Source organism: Procambarus clarkii, chromosome 8 (genome assembly GCF_040958095.1).
Source record: "Procambarus clarkii isolate CNS0578487 chromosome 8, FALCON_Pclarkii_2.0, whole genome shotgun sequence".
In the NCBI taxonomy this organism is placed as follows: Eukaryota; Metazoa; Arthropoda; class Malacostraca; order Decapoda; family Cambaridae; genus Procambarus; species Procambarus clarkii.
In genome coordinates this window covers 3,367,240-3,391,471 of record NC_091157.1, presented here as the reverse complement: position 1 = coordinate 3,391,471, position 24,232 = coordinate 3,367,240, and positions in this window count along the sequence as shown.

Sequence of the window (24,232 nt, the reverse complement as noted above, 5' to 3'; positions counted from 1 at the left end):
CGTGATGGTCAAGTGGATTAAGGCGTCTTGTACATACCAGATGCGTTGCTTCTGGGAGTATGGGTTCGAGTCACTTCTGGGGTGTGAGTTTTCAGTTGCATATGTCCTGGGGACCATTCAGGCTTGTTCGCATTTGTGTTCCTCACGTGTGCCCCAAAGAATGAGGTGATTTGGTAAAATGCTATGCCCAAGATAACTATCCGAGTGCCGGCGGTGGGGTGGTTCATATAGCCTCGGCTATCACCTCATTTTGTCCGGTCGTGATGGTCAAGTGGATTAAGGCGTCTTGTACATACCAGATGCGTTGCTTCTGGGAGTATGGGTTCGAGTCACTTCTGGGGTGTGAGTTTTCAGTTGCATATGTCCTGGGGACCATTCAGGCTTGTTCGCATTTGTGTTCCTCACGTGTGCCCCAAAGAATGAGGTGATTTGGTAAAATGCTATGCCCAAGATAACTATCCGAGTGCCGGCGGTGGGGTGGTTCATATAGCCTCGGCTATCACCTCATTTTGTCCGGTCGTGATGGTCAAGTGGATTAAGGCGTCTTGTACATACCAGATGCGTTGCTTCTGGGAGTATGGGTTCGAGTCACTTCTGGGGTGTGAGTTTTCAGTTGCATATGTCCTGGGGACCATTCAGGCTTGTTCGCATTTGTGTTCCTCACGTGTGCCCCAAAGAATGAGGTGATTTGGTAAAATGCTATGCCCAAGATAACTATCCGAGTGCCGGCGGTGGGGTGGTTCATATAGCCTCGGCTATCACCTCATTTTGTCCGGTCGTGATGGTCAAGTGGATTAAGGCGTCTTGTACATACCAGATGCGTTGCTTCTGGGAGTATGGGTTCGAGTCACTTCTGGGGTGTGAGTTTTCAGTTGCATATGTCCTGGGGACCATTCAGGCTTGTTCGCATTTGTGTTCCTCACGTGTGCCCCAAAGAATGAGGTGATTTGGTAAAATGCTATGCCCAAGATAACTATCCGAGTGCCGGCGGTGGGGTGGTTCATATAGCCTCGGCTATCACCTCATTTTGTCCGGTCGTGATGGTCAAGTGGATTAAGGCGTCTTGTACATACCAGATGCGTTGCTTCTGGGAGTATGGGTTCGAGTCACTTCTGGGGTGTGAGTTTTCAGTTGCATATGTCCTGGGGACCATTCAGGCTTGTTCGCATTTGTGTTCCTCACGTGTGCCCCAAAGAATGAGGTGATTTGGTAAAATGCTATGCCCAAGATAACTATCCGAGTGCCGGCGGTGGGGTGGTTCATATAGCCTCGGCTATCACCTCATTTTGTCCGGTCGTGATGGTCAAGTGGATTAAGGCGTCTTGTACATACCAGATGCGTTGCTTCTGGGAGTATGGGTTCGAGTCACTTCTGGGGTGTGAGTTTTCAGTTGCATATGTCCTGGGGACCATTCAGGCTTGTTCGCATTTGTGTTCCTCACGTGTGCCCCAAAGAATGAGGTGATTTGGTAAAATGCTATGCCCAAGATAACTATCCGAGTGCCGGCGGTGGGGTGGTTCATATAGCCTCGGCTATCACCTCATTTTGTCCGGTCGTGATGGTCAAGTGGATTAAGGCGTCTTGTACATACCAGATGCGTTGCTTCTGGGAGTATGGGTTCGAGTCACTTCTGGGGTGTGAGTTTTCAGTTGCATATGTCCTGGGGACCATTCAGGCTTGTTCGCATTTGTGTTCCTCACGTGTGCCCCAAAGAATGAGGTGATTTGGTAAAATGCTATGCCCAAGATAACTATCCGAGTGCCGGCGGTGGGGTGGTTCATATAGCCTCGGCTATCACCTCATTTTGTCCGGTCGTGATGGTCAAGTGGATTAAGGCGTCTTGTACATACCAGATGCGTTGCTTCTGGGAGTATGGGTTCGAGTCACTTCTGGGGTGTGAGTTTTCAGTTGCATATGTCCTGGGGACCATTCAGGCTTGTTCGCATTTGTGTTCCTCACGTGTGCCCCAAAGAATGAGGTGATTTGGTAAAATGCTATGCCCAAGATAACTATCCGAGTGCCGGCGGTGGGGTGGTTCATATAGCCTCGGCTATCACCTCATTTTGTCCGGTCGTGATGGTCAAGTGGATTAAGGCGTCTTGTACATACCAGATGCGTTGCTTCTGGGAGTATGGGTTCGAGTCACTTCTGGGGTGTGAGTTTTCAGTTGCATATGTCCTGGGGACCATTCAGGCTTGTTCGCATTTGTGTTCCTCACGTGTGCCCCAAAGAATGAGGTGATTTGGTAAAATGCTATGCCCAAGATAACTATCCGAGTGCCGGCGGTGGGGTGGTTCATATAGCCTCGGCTATCACCTCATTTTGTCCGGTCGTGATGGTCAAGTGGATTAAGGCGTCTTGTACATACCAGATGCGTTGCTTCTGGGAGTATGGGTTCGAGTCACTTCTGGGGTGTGAGTTTTCAGTTGCATATGTCCTGGGGACCATTCAGGCTTGTTCGCATTTGTGTTCCTCACGTGTGCCCCAAAGAATGAGGTGATTTGGTAAAATGCTATGCCCAAGATAACTATCCGAGTGCCGGCGGTGGGGTGGTTCATATAGCCTCGGCTATCACCTCATTTTGTCCGGTCGTGATGGTCAAGTGGATTAAGGCGTCTTGTACATACCAGATGCGTTGCTTCTGGGAGTATGGGTTCGAGTCACTTCTGGGGTGTGAGTTTTCAGTTGCATATGTCCTGGGGACCATTCAGGCTTGTTCGCATTTGTGTTCCTCACGTGTGCCCCAAAGAATGAGGTGATTTGGTAAAATGCTATGCCCAAGATAACTATCCGAGTGCCGGCGGTGGGGTGGTTCATATAGCCTCGGCTATCACCTCATTTTGTCCGGTCGTGATGGTCAAGTGGATTAAGGCGTCTTGTACATACCAGATGCGTTGCTTCTGGGAGTATGGGTTCGAGTCACTTCTGGGGTGTGAGTTTTCAGTTGCATATGTCCTGGGGACCATTCAGGCTTGTTCGCATTTGTGTTCCTCACGTGTGCCCCAAAGAATGAGGTGATTTGGTAAAATGCTATGCCCAAGATAACTATCCGAGTGCCGGCGGTGGGGTGGTTCATATAGCCTCGGCTATCACCTCATTTTGTCCGGTCGTGATGGTCAAGTGGATTAAGGCGTCTTGTACATACCAGATGCGTTGCTTCTGGGAGTATGGGTTCGAGTCACTTCTGGGGTGTGAGTTTTCAGTTGCATATGTCCTGGGGACCATTCAGGCTTGTTCGCATTTGTGTTCCTCACGTGTGCCCCAAAGAATGAGGTGATTTGGTAAAATGCTATGCCCAAGATAACTATCCGAGTGCCGGCGGTGGGGTGGTTCATATAGCCTCGGCTATCACCTCATTTTGTCCGGTCGTGATGGTCAAGTGGATTAAGGCGTCTTGTACATACCAGATGCGTTGCTTCTGGGAGTATGGGTTCGAGTCACTTCTGGGGTGTGAGTTTTCAGTTGCATATGTCCTGGGGACCATTCAGGCTTGTTCGCATTTGTGTTCCTCACGTGTGCCCCAAAGAATGAGGTGATTTGGTAAAATGCTATGCCCAAGATAACTATCCGAGTGCCGGCGGTGGGGTGGTTCATATAGCCTCGGCTATCACCTCATTTTGTCCGGTCGTGATGGTCAAGTGGATTAAGGCGTCTTGTACATACCAGATGCGTTGCTTCTGGGAGTATGGGTTCGAGTCACTTCTGGGGTGTGAGTTTTCAGTTGCATATGTCCTGGGGACCATTCAGGCTTGTTCGCATTTGTGTTCCTCACGTGTGCCCCAAAGAATGAGGTGATTTGGTAAAATGCTATGCCCAAGATAACTATCCGAGTGCCGGCGGTGGGGTGGTTCATATAGCCTCGGCTATCACCTCATTTTGTCCGGTCGTGATGGTCAAGTGGATTAAGGCGTCTTGTACATACCAGATGCGTTGCTTCTGGGAGTATGGGTTCGAGTCACTTCTGGGGTGTGAGTTTTCAGTTGCATATGTCCTGGGGACCATTCAGGCTTGTTCGCATTTGTGTTCCTCACGTGTGCCCCAAAGAATGAGGTGATTTGGTAAAATGCTATGCCCAAGATAACTATCCGAGTGCCGGCGGTGGGGTGGTTCATATAGCCTCGGCTATCACCTCATTTTGTCCGGTCGTGATGGTCAAGTGGATTAAGGCGTCTTGTACATACCAGATGCGTTGCTTCTGGGAGTATGGGTTCGAGTCACTTCTGGGGTGTGAGTTTTCAGTTGCATATGTCCTGGGGACCATTCAGGCTTGTTCGCATTTGTGTTCCTCACGTGTGCCCCAAAGAATGAGGTGATTTGGTAAAATGCTATGCCCAAGATAACTATCCGAGTGCCGGCGGTGGGGTGGTTCATATAGCCTCGGCTATCACCTCATTTTGTCCGGTCGTGATGGTCAAGTGGATTAAGGCGTCTTGTACATACCAGATGCGTTGCTTCTGGGAGTATGGGTTCGAGTCACTTCTGGGGTGTGAGTTTTCAGTTGCATATGTCCTGGGGACCATTCAGGCTTGTTCGCATTTGTGTTCCTCACGTGTGCCCCAAAGAATGAGGTGATTTGGTAAAATGCTATGCCCAAGATAACTATCCGAGTGCCGGCGGTGGGGTGGTTCATATAGCCTCGGCTATCACCTCATTTTGTCCGGTCGTGATGGTCAAGTGGATTAAGGCGTCTTGTACATACCAGATGCGTTGCTTCTGGGAGTATGGGTTCGAGTCACTTCTGGGGTGTGAGTTTTCAGTTGCATATGTCCTGGGGACCATTCAGGCTTGTTCGCATTTGTGTTCCTCACGTGTGCCCCAAAGAATGAGGTGATTTGGTAAAATGCTATGCCCAAGATAACTATCCGAGTGCCGGCGGTGGGGTGGTTCATATAGCCTCGGCTATCACCTCATTTTGTCCGGTCGTGATGGTCAAGTGGATTAAGGCGTCTTGTACATACCAGATGCGTTGCTTCTGGGAGTATGGGTTCGAGTCACTTCTGGGGTGTGAGTTTTCAGTTGCATATGTCCTGGGGACCATTCAGGCTTGTTCGCATTTGTGTTCCTCACGTGTGCCCCAAAGAATGAGGTGATTTGGTAAAATGCTATGCCCAAGATAACTATCCGAGTGCCGGCGGTGGGGTGGTTCATATAGCCTCGGCTATCACCTCATTTTGTCCGGTCGTGATGGTCAAGTGGATTAAGGCGTCTTGTACATACCAGATGCGTTGCTTCTGGGAGTATGGGTTCGAGTCACTTCTGGGGTGTGAGTTTTCAGTTGCATATGTCCTGGGGACCATTCAGGCTTGTTCGCATTTGTGTTCCTCACGTGTGCCCCAAAGAATGAGGTGATTTGGTAAAATGCTATGCCCAAGATAACTATCCGAGTGCCGGCGGTGGGGTGGTTCATATAGCCTCGGCTATCACCTCATTTTGTCCGGTCGTGATGGTCAAGTGGATTAAGGCGTCTTGTACATACCAGATGCGTTGCTTCTGGGAGTATGGGTTCGAGTCACTTCTGGGGTGTGAGTTTTCAGTTGCATATGTCCTGGGGACCATTCAGGCTTGTTCGCATTTGTGTTCCTCACGTGTGCCCCAAAGAATGAGGTGATTTGGTAAAATGCTATGCCCAAGATAACTATCCGAGTGCCGGCGGTGGGGTGGTTCATATAGCCTCGGCTATCACCTCATTTTGTCCGGTCGTGATGGTCAAGTGGATTAAGGCGTCTTGTACATACCAGATGCGTTGCTTCTGGGAGTATGGGTTCGAGTCACTTCTGGGGTGTGAGTTTTCAGTTGCATATGTCCTGGGGACCATTCAGGCTTGTTCGCATTTGTGTTCCTCACGTGTGCCCCAAAGAATGAGGTGATTTGGTAAAATGCTATGCCCAAGATAACTATCCGAGTGCCGGCGGTGGGGTGGTTCATATAGCCTCGGCTATCACCTCATTTTGTCCGGTCGTGATGGTCAAGTGGATTAAGGCGTCTTGTACATACCAGATGCGTTGCTTCTGGGAGTATGGGTTCGAGTCACTTCTGGGGTGTGAGTTTTCAGTTGCATATGTCCTGGGGACCATTCAGGCTTGTTCGCATTTGTGTTCCTCACGTGTGCCCCAAAGAATGAGGTGATTTGGTAAAATGCTATGCCCAAGATAACTATCCGAGTGCCGGCGGTGGGGTGGTTCATATAGCCTCGGCTATCACCTCATTTTGTCCGGTCGTGATGGTCAAGTGGATTAAGGCGTCTTGTACATACCAGATGCGTTGCTTCTGGGAGTATGGGTTCGAGTCACTTCTGGGGTGTGAGTTTTCAGTTGCATATGTCCTGGGGACCATTCAGGCTTGTTCGCATTTGTGTTCCTCACGTGTGCCCCAAAGAATGAGGTGATTTGGTAAAATGCTATGCCCAAGATAACTATCCGAGTGCCGGCGGTGGGGTGGTTCATATAGCCTCGGCTATCACCTCATTTTGTCCGGTCGTGATGGTCAAGTGGATTAAGGCGTCTTGTACATACCAGATGCGTTGCTTCTGGGAGTATGGGTTCGAGTCACTTCTGGGGTGTGAGTTTTCAGTTGCATATGTCCTGGGGACCATTCAGGCTTGTTCGCATTTGTGTTCCTCACGTGTGCCCCAAAGAATGAGGTGATTTGGTAAAATGCTATGCCCAAGATAACTATCCGAGTGCCGGCGGTGGGGTGGTTCATATAGCCTCGGCTATCACCTCATTTTGTCCGGTCGTGATGGTCAAGTGGATTAAGGCGTCTTGTACATACCAGATGCGTTGCTTCTGGGAGTATGGGTTCGAGTCACTTCTGGGGTGTGAGTTTTCAGTTGCATATGTCCTGGGGACCATTCAGGCTTGTTCGCATTTGTGTTCCTCACGTGTGCCCCAAAGAATGAGGTGATTTGGTAAAATGCTATGCCCAAGATAACTATCCGAGTGCCGGCGGTGGGGTGGTTCATATAGCCTCGGCTATCACCTCATTTTGTCCGGTCGTGATGGTCAAGTGGATTAAGGCGTCTTGTACATACCAGATGCGTTGCTTCTGGGAGTATGGGTTCGAGTCACTTCTGGGGTGTGAGTTTTCAGTTGCATATGTCCTGGGGACCATTCAGGCTTGTTCGCATTTGTGTTCCTCACGTGTGCCCCAAAGAATGAGGTGATTTGGTAAAATGCTATGCCCAAGATAACTATCCGAGTGCCGGCAGTGGGGTGGTTCATATAGCCTCGGCTATCACCTCATTTTGTCCGGTCGTGATGGTCAAGTGGATTAAGGCGTCTTGTACATACCAGATGCGTTGCTTCTGGGAGTATGGGTTCGAGTCACTTCTGGGGTGTGAGTTTTCAGTTGCATATGTCCTGGGGACCATTCAGGCTTGTTCGCATTTGTGTTCCTCACGTGTGCCCCAAAGAATGAGGTGATTTGGTAAAATGCTATGCCCAAGATAACTATCCGAGTGCCGGCGGTGGGGTGGTTCATATAGCCTCGGCTATCACCTCATTTTGTCCGGTCGTGATGGTCAAGTGGATTAAGGCGTCTTGTACATACCAGATGCGTTGCTTCTGGGAGTATGGGTTCGAGTCACTTCTGGGGTGTGAGTTTTCAGTTGCATATGTCCTGGGGACCATTCAGGCTTGTTCGTATTTGTGTTCCTCACGTGTGCCCCAAAGAATGAGGTGATTTGGTAAAATGCTATGCCCAAGATAACTATCCGAGTGCCGGCGGTGGGGTGGTTCATATAGCCTCGGCTATCACCTCATTTTGTCCGGTCGTCATGGTCAAGTGGATTAAGGCGTCTTGTACATACCAGATGCGTTGCTTCTGGGAGTATGGGTTCGAGTCACTTCTGGGGTGTGAGTTTTCAGTTGCATATGTCCTGGGGACCATTCAGGCTTGTTCGCATTTGTGTTCCTCACGTGTGCCCCAAAGAATGAGGTGATTTGGTAAAATGCTATGCCCAAGATAACTATCCGAGTGCCGGCGGTGGGGTGGTTCATATAGCCTCGGCTATCACCTCATTTTGTCCGGTCGTGATGGTCAAGTGGATTAAGGCGTCTTGTACATACCAGATGCGTTGCTTCTGGGAGTATGGGTTCGAGTCACTTCTGGGGTGTGAGTTTTCAGTTGCATATGTCCTGGGGACCATTCAGGCTTGTTCGCATTTGTGTTCCTCACGTGTGCCCCAAAGAATGAGGTGATTTGGTAAAATGCTATGCCCAAGATAACTATCCGAGTGCCGGCGGTGGGGTGGTTCATATAGCCTCGGCTATCACCTCATTTTGTCCGGTCGTGATGGTCAAGTGGATTAAGGCGTCTTGTACATACCAGATGCGTTGCTTCTGGGAGTATGGGTTCGAGTCACTTCTGGGGTGTGAGTTTTCAGTTGCATATGTCCTGGGGACCATTCAGGCTTGTTCGCATTTGTGTTCCTCACGTGTGCCCCAAAGAATGAGGTGATTTGGTAAAATGCTATGCCCAAGATAACTATCCGAGTGCCGGCGGTGGGGTGGTTCATATAGCCTCGGCTATCACCTCATTTTGTCCGGTCGTGATGGTCAAGTGGATTAAGGCGTCTTGTACATACCAGATGCGTTGCTTCTGGGAGTATGGGTTCGAGTCACTTCTGGGGTGTGAGTTTTCAGTTGCATATGTCCTGGGGACCATTCAGGCTTGTTCGCATTTGTGTTCCTCACGTGTGCCCCAAAGAATGAGGTGATTTGGTAAAATGCTATGCCCAAGATAACTATCCGAGTGCCGGCGGTGGGGTGGTTCATATAGCCTCGGCTATCACCTCATTTTGTCCGGTCGTGATGGTCAAGTGGATTAAGGCGTCTTGTACATACCAGATGCGTTGCTTCTGGGAGTATGGGTTCGAGTCACTTCTGGGGTGTGAGTTTTCAGTTGCATATGTCCTGGGGACCATTCAGGCTTGTTCGCATTTGTGTTCCTCACGTGTGCCCGAAAGAATGAGGTGATTTGGTAAAATGCTATGCCCAAGATAACTATCCGAGTGCCGGCGGTGGGGTGGTTCATATAGCCTCGGCTATCACCTCATTTTGTCCGGTCGTGATGGTCAAGTGGATTAAGGCGTCTTGTACATACCAGATGCGTTGCTTCTGGGAGTATGGGTTCGAGTCACTTCTGGGGTGTGAGTTTTCAGTTGCATATGTCCTGGGGACCATTCAGGCTTGTTCGCATTTGTGTTCCTCACGTGTGCCCCAAAGAATGAGGTGATTTGGTAAAATGCTATGCCCAAGATAACTATCCGAGTGCCGGCGGTGGGGTGGTTCATATAGCCTCGGCTATCACCTCATTTTGTCCGGTCGTGATGGTCAAGTGGATTAAGGCGTCTTGTACATACCAGATGCGTTGCTTCTGGGAGTATGGGTTCGAGTCACTTCTGGGGTGTGAGTTTTCAGTTGCATATGTCCTGGGGACCATTCAGGCTTGTTCGCATTTGTGTTCCTCACGTGTGCCCCAAAGAATGAGGTGATTTGGTAAAATGCTATGCCCAAGATAACTATCCGAGTGCCGGCGGTGGGGTGGTTCATATAGCCTCGGCTATCACCTCATTTTGTCCGGTCGTGATGGTCAAGTGGATTAAGGCGTCTTGTACATACCAGATGCGTTGCTTCTGGGAGTATGGGTTCGAGTCACTTCTGGGGTGTGAGTTTTCAGTTGCATATGTCCTGGGGACCATTCAGGCTTGTTCGCATTTGTGTTCCTCACGTGTGCCCCAAAGAATGAGGTGATTTGGTAAAATGCTATGCCCAAGATAACTATCCGAGTGCCAGCGGTGGGGTGGTTCATATAGCCTCGGCTATCACCTCATTTTGTCCGGTCGTGATGGTCAAGTGGATTAAGGCGTCTTGTACATACCAGATGCGTTGCTTCTGGGAGTATGGGTTCGAGTCACTTCTGGGGTGTGAGTTTTCAGTTGCATATGTCCTGGGGACCATTCAGGCTTGTTCGCATTTGTGTTCCTCACGTGTGCCCCAAAGAATGAGGTGATTTGGTAAAATGCTATGCCCAAGATAACTATCCGAGTGCCGGCGGTGGGGTGGTTCATATAGCCTCGGCTATCACCTCATTTTGTCCGGTCGTGATGGTCAAGTGGATTAAGGCGTCTTGTACATACCAGATGCGTTGCTTCTGGGAGTATGGGTTCGAGTCACTTCTGGGGTGTGAGTTTTCAGTTGCATATGTCCTGGGGACCATTCAGGCTTGTTCGCATTTGTGTTCCTCACGTGTGCCCCAAAGAATGAGGTGATTTGGTAAAATGCTATGCCCAAGATAACTATCCGAGTGCCGGCGGTGGGGTGGTTCATATAGCCTCGGCTATCACCTCATTTTGTCCGGTCGTGATGGTCAAGTGGATTAAGGCGTCTTGTACATACCAGATGCGTTGCTTCTGGGAGTATGGGTTCGAGTCACTTCTGGGGTGTGAGTTTTCAGTTGCATATGTCCTGGGGACCATTCAGGCTTGTTCGCATTTGTGTTCCTCACGTGTGCCCCAAAGAATGAGGTGATTTGGTAAAATGCTATGCCCAAGATAACTATCCGAGTGCCGGCGGTGGGGTGGTTCATATAGCCTCGGCTATCACCTCATTTTGTCCGGTCGTGATGGTCAAGTGGATTAAGGCGTCTTGTACATACCAGATGCGTTGCTTCTGGGAGTATGGGTTCGAGTCACTTCTGGGGTGTGAGTTTTCAGTTGCATATGTCCTGGGGACCATTCAGGCTTGTTCGCATTTGTGTTCCTCACGTGTGCCCCAAAGAATGAGGTGATTTGGTAAAATGCTATGCCCAAGATAACTATCCGAGTGCCGGCGGTGGGGTGGTTCATATAGCCTCGGCTATCACCTCATTTTGTCCGGTCGTGATGGTCAAGTGGATTAAGGCGTCTTGTACATACCAGATGCGTTGCTTCTGGGAGTATGGGTTCGAGTCACTTCTGGGGTGTGAGTTTTCAGTTGCATATGTCCTGGGGACCATTCAGGCTTGTTCGCATTTGTGTTCCTCACGTGTGCCCGAAAGAATGAGGTGATTTGGTAAAATGCTATGCCCAAGATAACTATCCGAGTGCCGGCGGTGGGGTGGTTCATATAGCCTCGGCTATCACCTCATTTTGTCCGGTCGTGATGGTCAAGTGGATTAAGGCGTCTTGTACATACCAGATGCGTTGCTTCTGGGAGTATGGGTTCGAGTCACTTCTGGGGTGTGAGTTTTCAGTTGCATATGTCCTGGGGACCATTCAGGCTTGTTCGCATTTGTGTTCCTCACGTGTGCCCCAAAGAATGAGGTGATTTGGTAAAATGCTATGCCCAAGATAACTATCCGAGTGCCGGCGGTGGGGTGGTTCATATAGCCTCGGCTATCACCTCATTTTGTCCGGTCGTGATGGTCAAGTGGATTAAGGCGTCTTGTACATACCAGATGCGTTGCTTCTGGGAGTATGGGTTCGAGTCACTTCTGGGGTGTGAGTTTTCAGTTGCATATGTCCTGGGGACCATTCAGGCTTGTTCGCATTTGTGTTCCTCACGTGTGCCCCAAAGAATGAGGTGATTTGGTAAAATGCTATGCCCAAGATAACTATCCGAGTGCCGGCGGTGGGGTGGTTCATATAGCCTCGGCTATCACCTCATTTTGTCCGGTCGTGATGGTCAAGTGGATTAAGGCGTCTTGTACATACCAGATGCGTTGCTTCTGGGAGTATGGGTTCGAGTCACTTCTGGGGTGTGAGTTTTCAGTTGCATATGTCCTGGGGACCATTCAGGCTTGTTCGCATTTGTGTTCCTCACGTGTGCCCCAAAGAATGAGGTGATTTGGTAAAATGCTATGCCCAAGATAACTATCCGAGTGCCAGCGGTGGGGTGGTTCATATAGCCTCGGCTATCACTTCATTTTGTCCGGTCGTGATGGTCAAGTGGATTAAGGCGTCTTGTACATACCAGATGCGTTGCTTCTGGGAGTATGGGTTCGAGTCACTTCTGGGGTGTGAGTTTTCAGTTGCATATGTCCTGGGGACCATTCAGGCTTGTTCGCATTTGTGTTCCTCACGTGTGCCCCAAAGAATGAGGTGATTTGGTAAAATGCTATGCCCAAGATAACTATCCGAGTGCCGGCGGTGGGGTGGTTCATATAGCCTCGGCTATCACCTCATTTTGTCCGGTCGTGATGGTCAAGTGGATTAAGGCGTCTTGTACATACCAGATGCGTTGCTTCTGGGAGTATGGGTTCGAGTCACTTCTGGGGTGTGAGTTTTCAGTTGCATATGTCCTGGGGACCATTCAGGCTTGTTCGCATTTGTGTTCCTCACGTGTGCCCCAAAGAATGAGGTGATTTGGTAAAATGCTATGCCCAAGATAACTATCCGAGTGCCGGCGGTGGGGTGGTTCATATAGCCTCGGCTATCACCTCATTTTGTCCGGTCGTGATGGTCAAGTGGATTAAGGCGTCTTGTACATACCAGATGCGTTGCTTCTGGGAGTATGGGTTCGAGTCACTTCTGGGGTGTGAGTTTTCAGTTGCATATGTCCTGGGGACCATTCAGGCTTGTTCGCATTTGTGTTCCTCACGTGTGCCCCAAAGAATGAGGTGATTTGGTAAAATGCTATGCCCAAGATAACTATCCGAGTGCCGGCGGTGGGGTGGTTCATATAGCCTCGGCTATCACCTCATTTTGTCCGGTCGTGATGGTCAAGTGGATTAAGGCGTCTTGTACATACCAGATGCGTTGCTTCTGGGAGTATGGGTTCGAGTCACTTCTGGGGTGTGAGTTTTCAGTTGCATATGTCCTGGGGACCATTCAGGCTTGTTCGCATTTGTGTTCCTCACGTGTGCCCCAAAGAATGAGGTGATTTGGTAAAATGCTATGCCCAAGATAACTATCCGAGTGCCGGCGGTGGGGTGGTTCATATAGCCTCGGCTATCACCTCATTTTGTCCGGTCGTGATGGTCAAGTGGATTAAGGCGTCTTGTACATACCAGATGCGTTGCTTCTGGGAGTATGGGTTCGAGTCACTTCTGGGGTGTGAGTTTTCAGTTGCATATGTCCTGGGGACCATTCAGGCTTGTTCGCATTTGTGTTCCTCACGTGTGCCCCAAAGAATGAGGTGATTTGGTAAAATGCTATGCCCAAGATAACTATCCGAGTGCCGGCAGTGGGGTGGTTCATATAGCCTCGGCTATCACCTCATTTTGTCCGGTCGTGATGGTCAAGTGGATTAAGGCGTCTTGTACATACCAGATGCGTTGCTTCTGGGAGTATGGGTTCGAGTCACTTCTGGGGTGTGAGTTTTCAGTTGCATATGTCCTGGGGACCATTCAGGCTTGTTCGCATTTGTGTTCCTCACGTGTGCCCCAAAGAATGAGGTGATTTGGTAAAATGCTATGCCCAAGATAACTATCCGAGTGCCGGCGGTGGGGTGGTTCATATAGCCTCGGCTATCACCTCATTTTGTCCGGTCGTGATGGTCAAGTGGATTAAGGCGTCTTGTACATACCAGATGCGTTGCTTCTGGGAGTATGGGTTCGAGTCACTTCTGGGGTGTGAGTTTTCAGTTGCATATGTCCTGGGGACCATTCAGGCTTGTTCGTATTTGTGTTCCTCACGTGTGCCCCAAAGAATGAGGTGATTTGGTAAAATGCTATGCCCAAGATAACTATCCGAGTGCCGGCGGTGGGGTGGTTCATATAGCCTCGGCTATCACCTCATTTTGTCCGGTCGTCATGGTCAAGTGGATTAAGGCGTCTTGTACATACCAGATGCGTTGCTTCTGGGAGTATGGGTTCGAGTCACTTCTGGGGTGTGAGTTTTCAGTTGCATATGTCCTGGGGACCATTCAGGCTTGTTCGCATTTGTGTTCCTCACGTGTGCCCCAAAGAATGAGGTGATTTGGTAAAATGCTATGCCCAAGATAACTATCCGAGTGCCGGCGGTGGGGTGGTTCATATAGCCTCGGCTATCACCTCATTTTGTCCGGTCGTGATGGTCAAGTGGATTAAGGCGTCTTGTACATACCAGATGCGTTGCTTCTGGGAGTATGGGTTCGAGTCACTTCTGGGGTGTGAGTTTTCAGTTGCATATGTCCTGGGGACCATTCAGGCTTGTTCGCATTTGTGTTCCTCACGTGTGCCCCAAAGAATGAGGTGATTTGGTAAAATGCTATGCCCAAGATAACTATCCGAGTGCCGGCGGTGGGGTGGTTCATATAGCCTCGGCTATCACCTCATTTTGTCCGGTCGTGATGGTCAAGTGGATTAAGGCGTCTTGTACATACCAGATGCGTTGCTTCTGGGAGTATGGGTTCGAGTCACTTCTGGGGTGTGAGTTTTCAGTTGCATATGTCCTGGGGACCATTCAGGCTTGTTCGCATTTGTGTTCCTCACGTGTGCCCCAAAGAATGAGGTGATTTGGTAAAATGCTATGCCCAAGATAACTATCCGAGTGCCGGCGGTGGGGTGGTTCATATAGCCTCGGCTATCACCTCATTTTGTCCGGTCGTGATGGTCAAGTGGATTAAGGCGTCTTGTACATACCAGATGCGTTGCTTCTGGGAGTATGGGTTCGAGTCACTTCTGGGGTGTGAGTTTTCAGTTGCATATGTCCTGGGGACCATTCAGGCTTGTTCGCATTTGTGTTCCTCACGTGTGCCCCAAAGAATGAGGTGATTTGGTAAAATGCTATGCCCAAGATAACTATCCGAGTGCCGGCGGTGGGGTGGTTCATATAGCCTCGGCTATCACCTCATTTTGTCCGGTCGTGATGGTCAAGTGGATTAAGGCGTCTTGTACATACCAGATGCGTTGCTTCTGGGAGTATGGGTTCGAGTCACTTCTGGGGTGTGAGTTTTCAGTTGCATATGTCCTGGGGACCATTCAGGCTTGTTCGCATTTGTGTTCCTCACGTGTGCCCGAAAGAATGAGGTGATTTGGTAAAATGCTATGCCCAAGATAACTATCCGAGTGCCGGCGGTGGGGTGGTTCATATAGCCTCGGCTATCACCTCATTTTGTCCGGTCGTGATGGTCAAGTGGATTAAGGCGTCTTGTACATACCAGATGCGTTGCTTCTGGGAGTATGGGTTCGAGTCACTTCTGGGGTGTGAGTTTTCAGTTGCATATGTCCTGGGGACCATTCAGGCTTGTTCGCATTTGTGTTCCTCACGTGTGCCCCAAAGAATGAGGTGATTTGGTAAAATGCTATGCCCAAGATAACTATCCGAGTGCCGGCGGTGGGGTGGTTCATATAGCCTCGGCTATCACCTCATTTTGTCCGGTCGTGATGGTCAAGTGGATTAAGGCGTCTTGTACATACCAGATGCGTTGCTTCTGGGAGTATGGGTTCGAGTCACTTCTGGGGTGTGAGTTTTCAGTTGCATATGTCCTGGGGACCATTCAGGCTTGTTCGCATTTGTGTTCCTCACGTGTGCCCCAAAGAATGAGGTGATTTGGTAAAATGCTATGCCCAAGATAACTATCCGAGTGCCGGCGGTGGGGTGGTTCATATAGCCTCGGCTATCACCTCATTTTGTCCGGTCGTGATGGTCAAGTGGATTAAGGCGTCTTGTACATACCAGATGCGTTGCTTCTGGGAGTATGGGTTCGAGTCACTTCTGGGGTGTGAGTTTTCAGTTGCATATGTCCTGGGGACCATTCAGGCTTGTTCGCATTTGTGTTCCTCACGTGTGCCCCAAAGAATGAGGTGATTTGGTAAAATGCTATGCCCAAGATAACTATCCGAGTGCCGGCGGTGGGGTGGTTCATATAGCCTCGGCTATCACCTCATTTTGTCCGGTCGTGATGGTCAAGTGGATTAAGGCGTCTTGTACATACCAGATGCGTTGCTTCTGGGAGTATGGGTTCGAGTCACTTCTGGGGTGTGAGTTTTCAGTTGCATATGTCCTGGGGACCATTCAGGCTTGTTCTCATTTGTGTTCCTCACGTGTGCCCCAAAGAATGAGGTGATTTGGTAAAATGCTATGCCCAAGATAACTATCCGAGTGCCGGCGGTGGGGTGGTTCATATAGCCTCGGCTATCACCTCATTTTGTCCGGTCGTGATGGTCAAGTGGATTAAGGCGTCTTGTACATACCAGATGCGTTGCTTCTGGGAGTATGGGTTCGAGTCACTTCTGGGGTGTGAGTTTTCAGTTGCATATGTCCTGGGGACCATTCAGGCTTGTTCGCATTTGTGTTCCTCACGTGTGCCCCAAAGAATGAGGTGATTTGGTAAAATGCTATGCCCAAGATAACTATCCGAGTGCCGGCGGTGGGGTGGTTCATATAGCCTCGGCTATCACCTCATTTTGTCCGGTCGTGATGGTCAAGTGGATTAAGGCGTCTTGTACATACCAGATGCGTTGCTTCTGGGAGTATGGGTTCGAGTCACTTCTGGGGTGTGAGTTTTCAGTAATATATATATATATATATATATATATATATATATATATATATATATATATATACATACATATATACACATACATCTACATATGCACACACACACACGTACATACACAAGCAATAAATAGTACCTTACAAATATAACGAAGTTTTCACTAAGAAAATGTAAAAGAGAGACATAAGCACTAGAAGGATAGGGAAAAGCACAAAATACTCCTTCCAAAGTACTAGGTCGCAGGACCATTAGCCGGCTAACAGGGCGGGCCCGCCCAGCTAAGGGCTCCACAGGGTCCCGGCTAAGGGCCTATCGGACTGGCCCAGCTAATGGGCTTAGTACGGGCCGACCGAGGGCATGGCGAAAAATGCCAGAGAAAACGATAACAAGTAAAGCAGAGGGAGGGTAGAAGTAAGGCGACTAAAACCCGGACCTAATAATAAAGAACTTAAATAAGTAGTAGTATGATACAGTAGGAACTGTATAAATAGATAAATAAGTAAATGTCCCACACTGGGGAGAAGGAAGTAAGCAGGGAAACCCTAACCTTAACAAACCAACAATAACGTAGCATGCACAACACGAACACTAGTGGTCAACAAGGGCAAAATAAGGACTTAACAAACAACAGTTGCCAAATGTAAACTGTAAAATCCTGCCTCTGAACATCAGCAGCTGGATATTGGCAACTGGTGCATCAACATCTGCCAAAGATAAATAAATAGTGGCAACTGGCCACCAGGGAAACTTCGGTTATAAGTAGAAGTCCAACTGCAAGACAATTAGGGACCATATACAGAACCTGGGAGCCAACAAGGGAATGGAGAGTATCTTCGGCCGCTGCCGAAGATACAAAATTAGCGGCAACGGGCCAAGGGGTAAACTGCAGCAGTAAGGGAAGTGCGACTGCAAAACAGATCATGCTCAAAATAATGCTGGAATGTAACTCTTTAGAGAAAACGGGATTAATGCATGAAGGTGAAATAAATTACAATCAAATACAATAAACTGAAAGGAGTGCTAATAGGCACAACGTCGGCTGGAACGCTTCTGCTGGAACTTCGGGGACTGGCGCGTCGGCAGCTGGACCCTTGGGAGCTGGAACGCAGTAGGATGGGCATTATCAGTTGGGACCGCTTCAACTGGAACATCAGGAATAACTTCAGCAGTAGCATGGGAGCTGGTCCAACAACCGCTGGAACGCTAGCAGCTGGACCATGTTCCATCTGAACAGCAGCAAGCTGGGACAGCAACAGCTGTACCCACAGCAGCTAGAACACCAACTGCCGGGAATGTCAGCAGCTGGAACACCAACAGCTGCAGCAGCTAGACACCAAATTTGAGCAACAACGTAGGAAGAGTGGCGGCTCGGACACTAGGGCAGACGGCTGGACCAGCTGCAACAGACCCAACCGAGCATCGGCCGCTAGAACACAGCGACGCGTCGCAGGAAGAACATCGGCCGGACATCAACCCCTGACCGAAGGCAGCTAAGACGTCGGTGGCTGTGAAAACCTTCCGGGCTACACCGGGCAGACAAAACGTCTGGATAAACCAGCGGCCTGGGGGCCACTGTGACGTCTGGATAAACCAGCGGCCTGGGGGCCACTGTGACTTCCGGGCTATACCGGGCAGACAACATGTCTGGATAAACCAGCGGCCTGGAAGACCGCATATTTATATGACCAATATAAATAAGATACCTGAATAACATCGCCAGCTTAACTCATCACGGGAAGAACGTCGGCTGGACATGAACCCCCGAACGCAGACAGCGAAGACGGCAGCGGCTATGACAACCTTCCTGGCTACATTGGGCACACAAAATGTCTGGAGAAACCAGCGGCCTGGGAGGCCGCAGTATATTCCGGGCTACACCGGGCAGACAACACGTCTGGATAAACCAGCGGCCTGGAAGGCCGCATATTTATATGACCAATATAAATATAATACCTGAATAACATCGCCGGCTTAACTCATCACAGGAAGAATATTGGCTGGAGAGCAGCCCCTGAACGCAGTCAGCTAAGACGGCAGTGGCTATGACAACTTTCCTGGCTACATTGGGCAAACAAAAACGTCTGGATAAACCAGCGGCCTGGGAAGCAGCCGTATCTTCCGGGCTACACCGAGCAGACAACACGTCGGATAACCAGCGGCCTGGGAGGCCACACATGTCTGGATAAACCAGCAGCCAGGAGGCTGCAGATTCTTTCGGGCTACACCGGGCAGACAAAACGACTGGAAACGTTTACTGGTACTGGTAAACGAAACTGGTACTGTCTAGCTGTCAGTACTTAATAACTTAATGACAAAGTCAAGAAAACAAGTATAAAGGTAAAACGGTAAGTAAAATGACATGCACTTAAGCAATGCATAACTAGCAATAAATTGCTGAAGGAACTAATCATAATAGGAGTCCAAGATAAACTTAAAGGGAGAGGCATGAGGCCCGAAGACAGCGTCTAGGACATCCTAGCTGACTTAACTTAAAGGTGAAGCATAAGTTAAACAAACATAATTGTAAACCAGTAAAGTAAAAACATGCAGCAAGAGTGATGTAAAATGCAGGAAATTTGCAGAGGAAACTAAACGTAAATGCAGGGGCCAGAATAAACTTAAAGCAAGAGGCAAGGGCCCGATCCCTGCAACTATCACATCCTAGCTGACTTTACATAATAACTTAAAGGCAAAGCAGAAGTTAAACAAACAAATGTAAAACCAGCAAAGAAACATGCAGCTTGACACTGCATAAAATTCATTAATAAATTAAGGAAACTTATGGAAAATACAAGTCCATGAAAACTTAAAGCTAGAGGCCGGAGGCCTGTGACACAGCAGCTAGCAAACCTAGCTGACTTTACCTAATAACTTAAAGGCAATAAGCAAAAGTTAAACAAACCTAAATGTAAAACCAGCAAAAGAAAACATGCAGCTTGACACTGCGTAAATTTCAATAATAAATTAAGGAGACTTATGGAAAATACAAGTCCCTGAAAACTTAAAGCTAGGGGCCAGGGGCCTTTGACACAGCAGCTAACCTAACTTAGCTGACTTTACCTAATAACTTAAAAGCAATAAGCAAATGTTAAACAAACATAATTGTAAACCAGTAATAAATAAATACACATGCAGCAAGATGCTGCATAATTTGCGGGAATAGTTAGCTGATGTAACTAAACGTAAGTGCACGGCCAGTAATCTTAAAGCAAGAGGCAAAGGGGGGGGGGGGCGTACTTTGCGCCTGTCACAGCCTAGCTGAGTTACTTAATAACTTAACGGCAAACAATAGTTAAACAATCACAATTGCAAAACCAGTAAGAGTAAATAACATGCAGCTTGACCTGCATAAATTGCAGTAATAAATTGAAGTAAATTAATGGTACGCAATACCAAGATAATCTTAAAGTCAAAGGCATGAGGCTTGTAACTCAGGAACTAGCACAACCTAGGTTACTTTACTTAATAAATAACTCAATACAAGACGCAAGAGTTTTAATAAGTTAATAAAACATGCACGGGGGCAATGCATAAATTGTAATAATAAATTACAGAGAGAAACAAAACGTAGTTGCAAGCCCAAGCAAGGTAACAGTAAGAGGCTTGGACCCGCATCACGGGTCCAAGATAAATGAATTGCGGATAAATAAATTGCGAGGCATAACACATTGTAGCTGAAAGACAATAATATAAAAAAAATTTATAGCCAGCGTTTAGAGTAGGGTAAAACAACAGCACTAAATAGGAGCTGGCTTGAGCATTAAATGTCCTGTAACAACAATAACAGCACTACCCAATATATAAACATAGGCATGGGGAAAATGCAAAGGTAAAATTACAGTAAATATTGTAGCGTGAGGAAGCACGCTATGACTAACAGTCAGACTGTAAAGAAGCACTTATATAAAGAACATGAACAATAATTAACTGCACAACAGAAGTCGCCCAAGCAGCAGACCTCACGTCGACTGGGTGAGGGAGCTTAAGGTACAGGGCTGAGCAGATAAGGGTGGGGGGTGGACAGGCCTCCTCGCGATTGTGCTTCAAATAACAGCCACCTACTGGAGAAAAACCAGTGCCCTATAACACCGAGGGTCACCTCCCCCTCTAGGTCCACTGCACCTGCATTTGGTCACCAAGGCTGAACCAACAGGCGTGCTTCAGGGGCGCGCGCGCCAACACAGACAAACACTGGTCCAGGGCGCCAACAACACAAACACTGGTCCGGCGCGCCAACAACACAAACACTACCTTAAATGTTGAGAAGGGCAGGACGCCCCTGACGGGTCGCTCCGAGTCGTTGTCGATAGGAACTGGTGTAGGGTCCATGCTGGAGGAACAGTTGAGCAGGCTAAACTTCTGTGTTTACGACTCGCTGAGCAGCAGTGAGCAGCGTTTTGTAAGAGAGCAGCTGCTGGCTTGTCAGGAAGAGGGCCACGCAGTCTGCGTCCGAGTTTATATAACCTCGGCACGTTGCGCCTGCAGCTTGGGGCGGTTAAAATCAGCTTCCTGACATACGTTTTCTCTTCCCCTCAGAAAACCCACCGTTTTTGGGAAAAACAGTGTTCTTATCAGCCTGGGATAGCTCCGGGGAGCCGACGGGGTTCCCCCCAGAAAATTATGTCATTACAAAATTTTTTAAATATCCTCCCCTGACCACATATGGTTAAATAAATGCAAACAAATACCACATGGTGTTTTTGGCCACAATGGTGTCCACAGAAACCAGCGTTGAATGTAATGAAACACCATTTTCTGGGTGATATCCGGAGGTTCCCTTGAGCTATCCAGGCTGATATGGATGTATTAGACTTTGGCATCAGTCAGTGTATTCACCTATTTGTATTTACCTATTTGTGCTTGCGGGGGTTGAGCTCTGCTCTTTCGGCCCACCTCTCAACTGTCAATCAACTGTTACTAACTACTAAGTGTGTAGTGGCTTTACAAGATTGTAATTACTATAGTATGTATCCTCACAATCCCAATGTACCTTCTTGTATGTATATAAATAAATAAATAAATAAATAAATAAATAAATAAATAAACTAATTTTTTTCCTCCCCCACCCCTTCCCCCAGGAAACAGCCCGTAGCAGCCCGTACCAGGTAGCTATTTATTGCAAGGTGAACATAGCGTGTGTTAGTGTGTATGGATTTACAGGCCTACCAGGGGATTACGAGCCAGAACCTTGTCCCCTCAGAGAGGCATGAGGAGCAATGGTCTATACAAATGCACATGTGATTTGGAGCATTCTATGTCTGCCATCAACCAGAACAGGCACCCGGAAAGGTAAGCGCCTCAAAACAAACCCCCCTATTCTGGTTAAAATGACGAAAATAGACAAATGAGTAAACAGAACTCCCCAAATGAAAACAAGCAAACGAGCACGATATCACACGAGTCACGCCACCTGTCTGCGCAGCTTCCCCCTCTCCAAGAGAGGATAGGGGGAAGCCCCAGACCAACTGCACTGGCAATCCAACCACCAGTTCTTAAGCTGGATGTCAAAACACGCGAAAAACATGCCGACTAGGGTGGAAGGGGGGTTGCCGGGGAGCCTCCGGGTCTTACCCAGAAAATGGCTTTTTATTACATTCAACACTGGTTTTCTGGGGGAAGCCCCTTCGGCTTCCCGGAGCTACATCACCAAAGACAAACTAGAGGGACTTACCCGGGAGGCAGTTGGTGCTCGCACCTCAATTTGAAATTGAGACGACTGGCTGCATCCGCCGACCCAAAGCAACGCAGGCCCGACTAGGCCAAGGAACATACACAAGGTAGAGTACAGCCAGGACCCTGTTCGACCGCCTAAAAACCCAATACCCATATGTCAGCCCAAGGCATGTTACCAAAAATTGAGCAACAGCTGAATTGGAGAAAGCGCAGCAAACTTACAAATGTCATGAGTACGGGGATAGGCCGCAGGCTGGCTGGACCAAGTAACCCTGTGAACAACCTGAGACACCCGCACTCGGGAACAGGGGACAAGGGAAACCGGATTAACCCAAAGCTCATCCCAAAACACAGAGGATGTGGGGCTCAAATAACGGCGAAGCAACGCAACCGGACACAACACATGATGCACCCCAGGCCTGACCAACCAAACATCAACAACCCAGGGACCCCTCCAGAAAGCAGGAGTCTCATTTTTCGCCAGAAAAGAAAGCGACAGCTGCAATCGAACAAACCTATCACTTCGACCAAAAAGAGTAGAAACCCCTGCGACACAGGAGAGCACGACCCAACCCACAAAAGTCAATGCCAACAAGAAAAGAGTCTTAGTAACAACGCCCGACACAGCTTGTGAAACGGTGCAGAAGTACTGTAACCACGCGATTATCCGGGATTCCAACATCCGGAAAACGCCCTTAGAGGCCAAAATCCTTACCGGATAAAATTATCTCAATATCCGGCCAAAATGGCCATGGGAGCTGGATAAAAGCTGGTTTAGCCGGATAAAAAATCGGAGCCGGTTAACTTGCTGCCGATGTTACACTATCCAGACAGTCAGCCGGATATTCATTGAATTGTCCAGATATGAAAGCCATGGGGCGGGCCGTACCGTATTAATCCCGTCTGGTTGTGTCTGGCTGGCTTGAGGCGCATGGTGGAGGAGGGGGTGGGGTGGGTGGGTGATGTCGGGAAGGTGGAAGGGAATTGTCGGGAGGGTGGAAGGGGATTGTCGGGAGGGTGGAAGGGGATTGTCGAGAGGGTGGAAGGGGATTGTCGGGAGGGACCACCTGGGTACAAGAATTACCATTAATTTTAGAACAATTCATTATAGTCCAAAACAAATGAAATACTAGTATTTATGTAATAACAAATATATAAGTTTCCTAAAAACAATGTGCGCAGGCTGAAGTTTCCTTCAAAAATATTATGAGTTTTTTCCTCCTGACGGCCTACGTAATGTGTTATAGCTGCCCCAAGTGGACCCGTCCAACACTGGTCAACCCGTGTTCCCGTCCCTCGTGTTATACCACAGTGCTGCACCATTAGTGAAATATTTTTTTAAATAACTTTTTTATTTCATAGTAACTTTGAACATTTTTGGCCAAGACTATGTCTGGTAGCAGCATCAATCGTTCTAGAGGTGTTAAGAGGAAGGTTATCCTAACAATTAAAGACAAGTTACCGTAATGCACCTCAACCAGTGAGGCATCACAGGCAAGCCAAGTGCCTTCAACAAGTAAGGCGCTACAGGCAAGCCAAGCGCCTTCAACATGTGAGGCGCAAGCAAGCGCCTTCAAGTGAGGCCTCACAGGCAACCTAAATGCCTTCAACCAGTGAGGCTTCAGCAGCTGGCAGTCAAAACTAACTTTGCTTAATGAACTGTACAGTAATTTTAGGTGTTAATTTTAGTGTTGTGTTAGTATTTTTTTATGATTATTATTTTTCTTATTATTTTTTATTTTACATTTATATTGTCAGTCTCTACTGATTTTTTGTGTTTTATTTTATGTAACTTCTGTGTCCTCCCTGGCTATCTATTGGATCTTTATTTTACTTCTAAATTGTTACTATTTTATTGTATCTGCTCTTATTCTTGTGTTTTGCTTTATCGTGTATCTTGTATCGTGATCCCTCTGCATCTCTATGCACACTGATATTGATCCTGATCAAAATCTTCTGTCTCATATCTATACCAACCAGCACATTGATCATCATTATTGTAAGTATTTCACAGCACACCAGGCTAAAAACAAACTCCAAAATAGCACCTATCTATCAGTTTATAATCAAAATGTTAGATCACTTGGTAAACATTTTGACGATTTAAATGCACTACTCACAGCACTAGGTACTAACCTATCGTTCATTATTTTAACAGA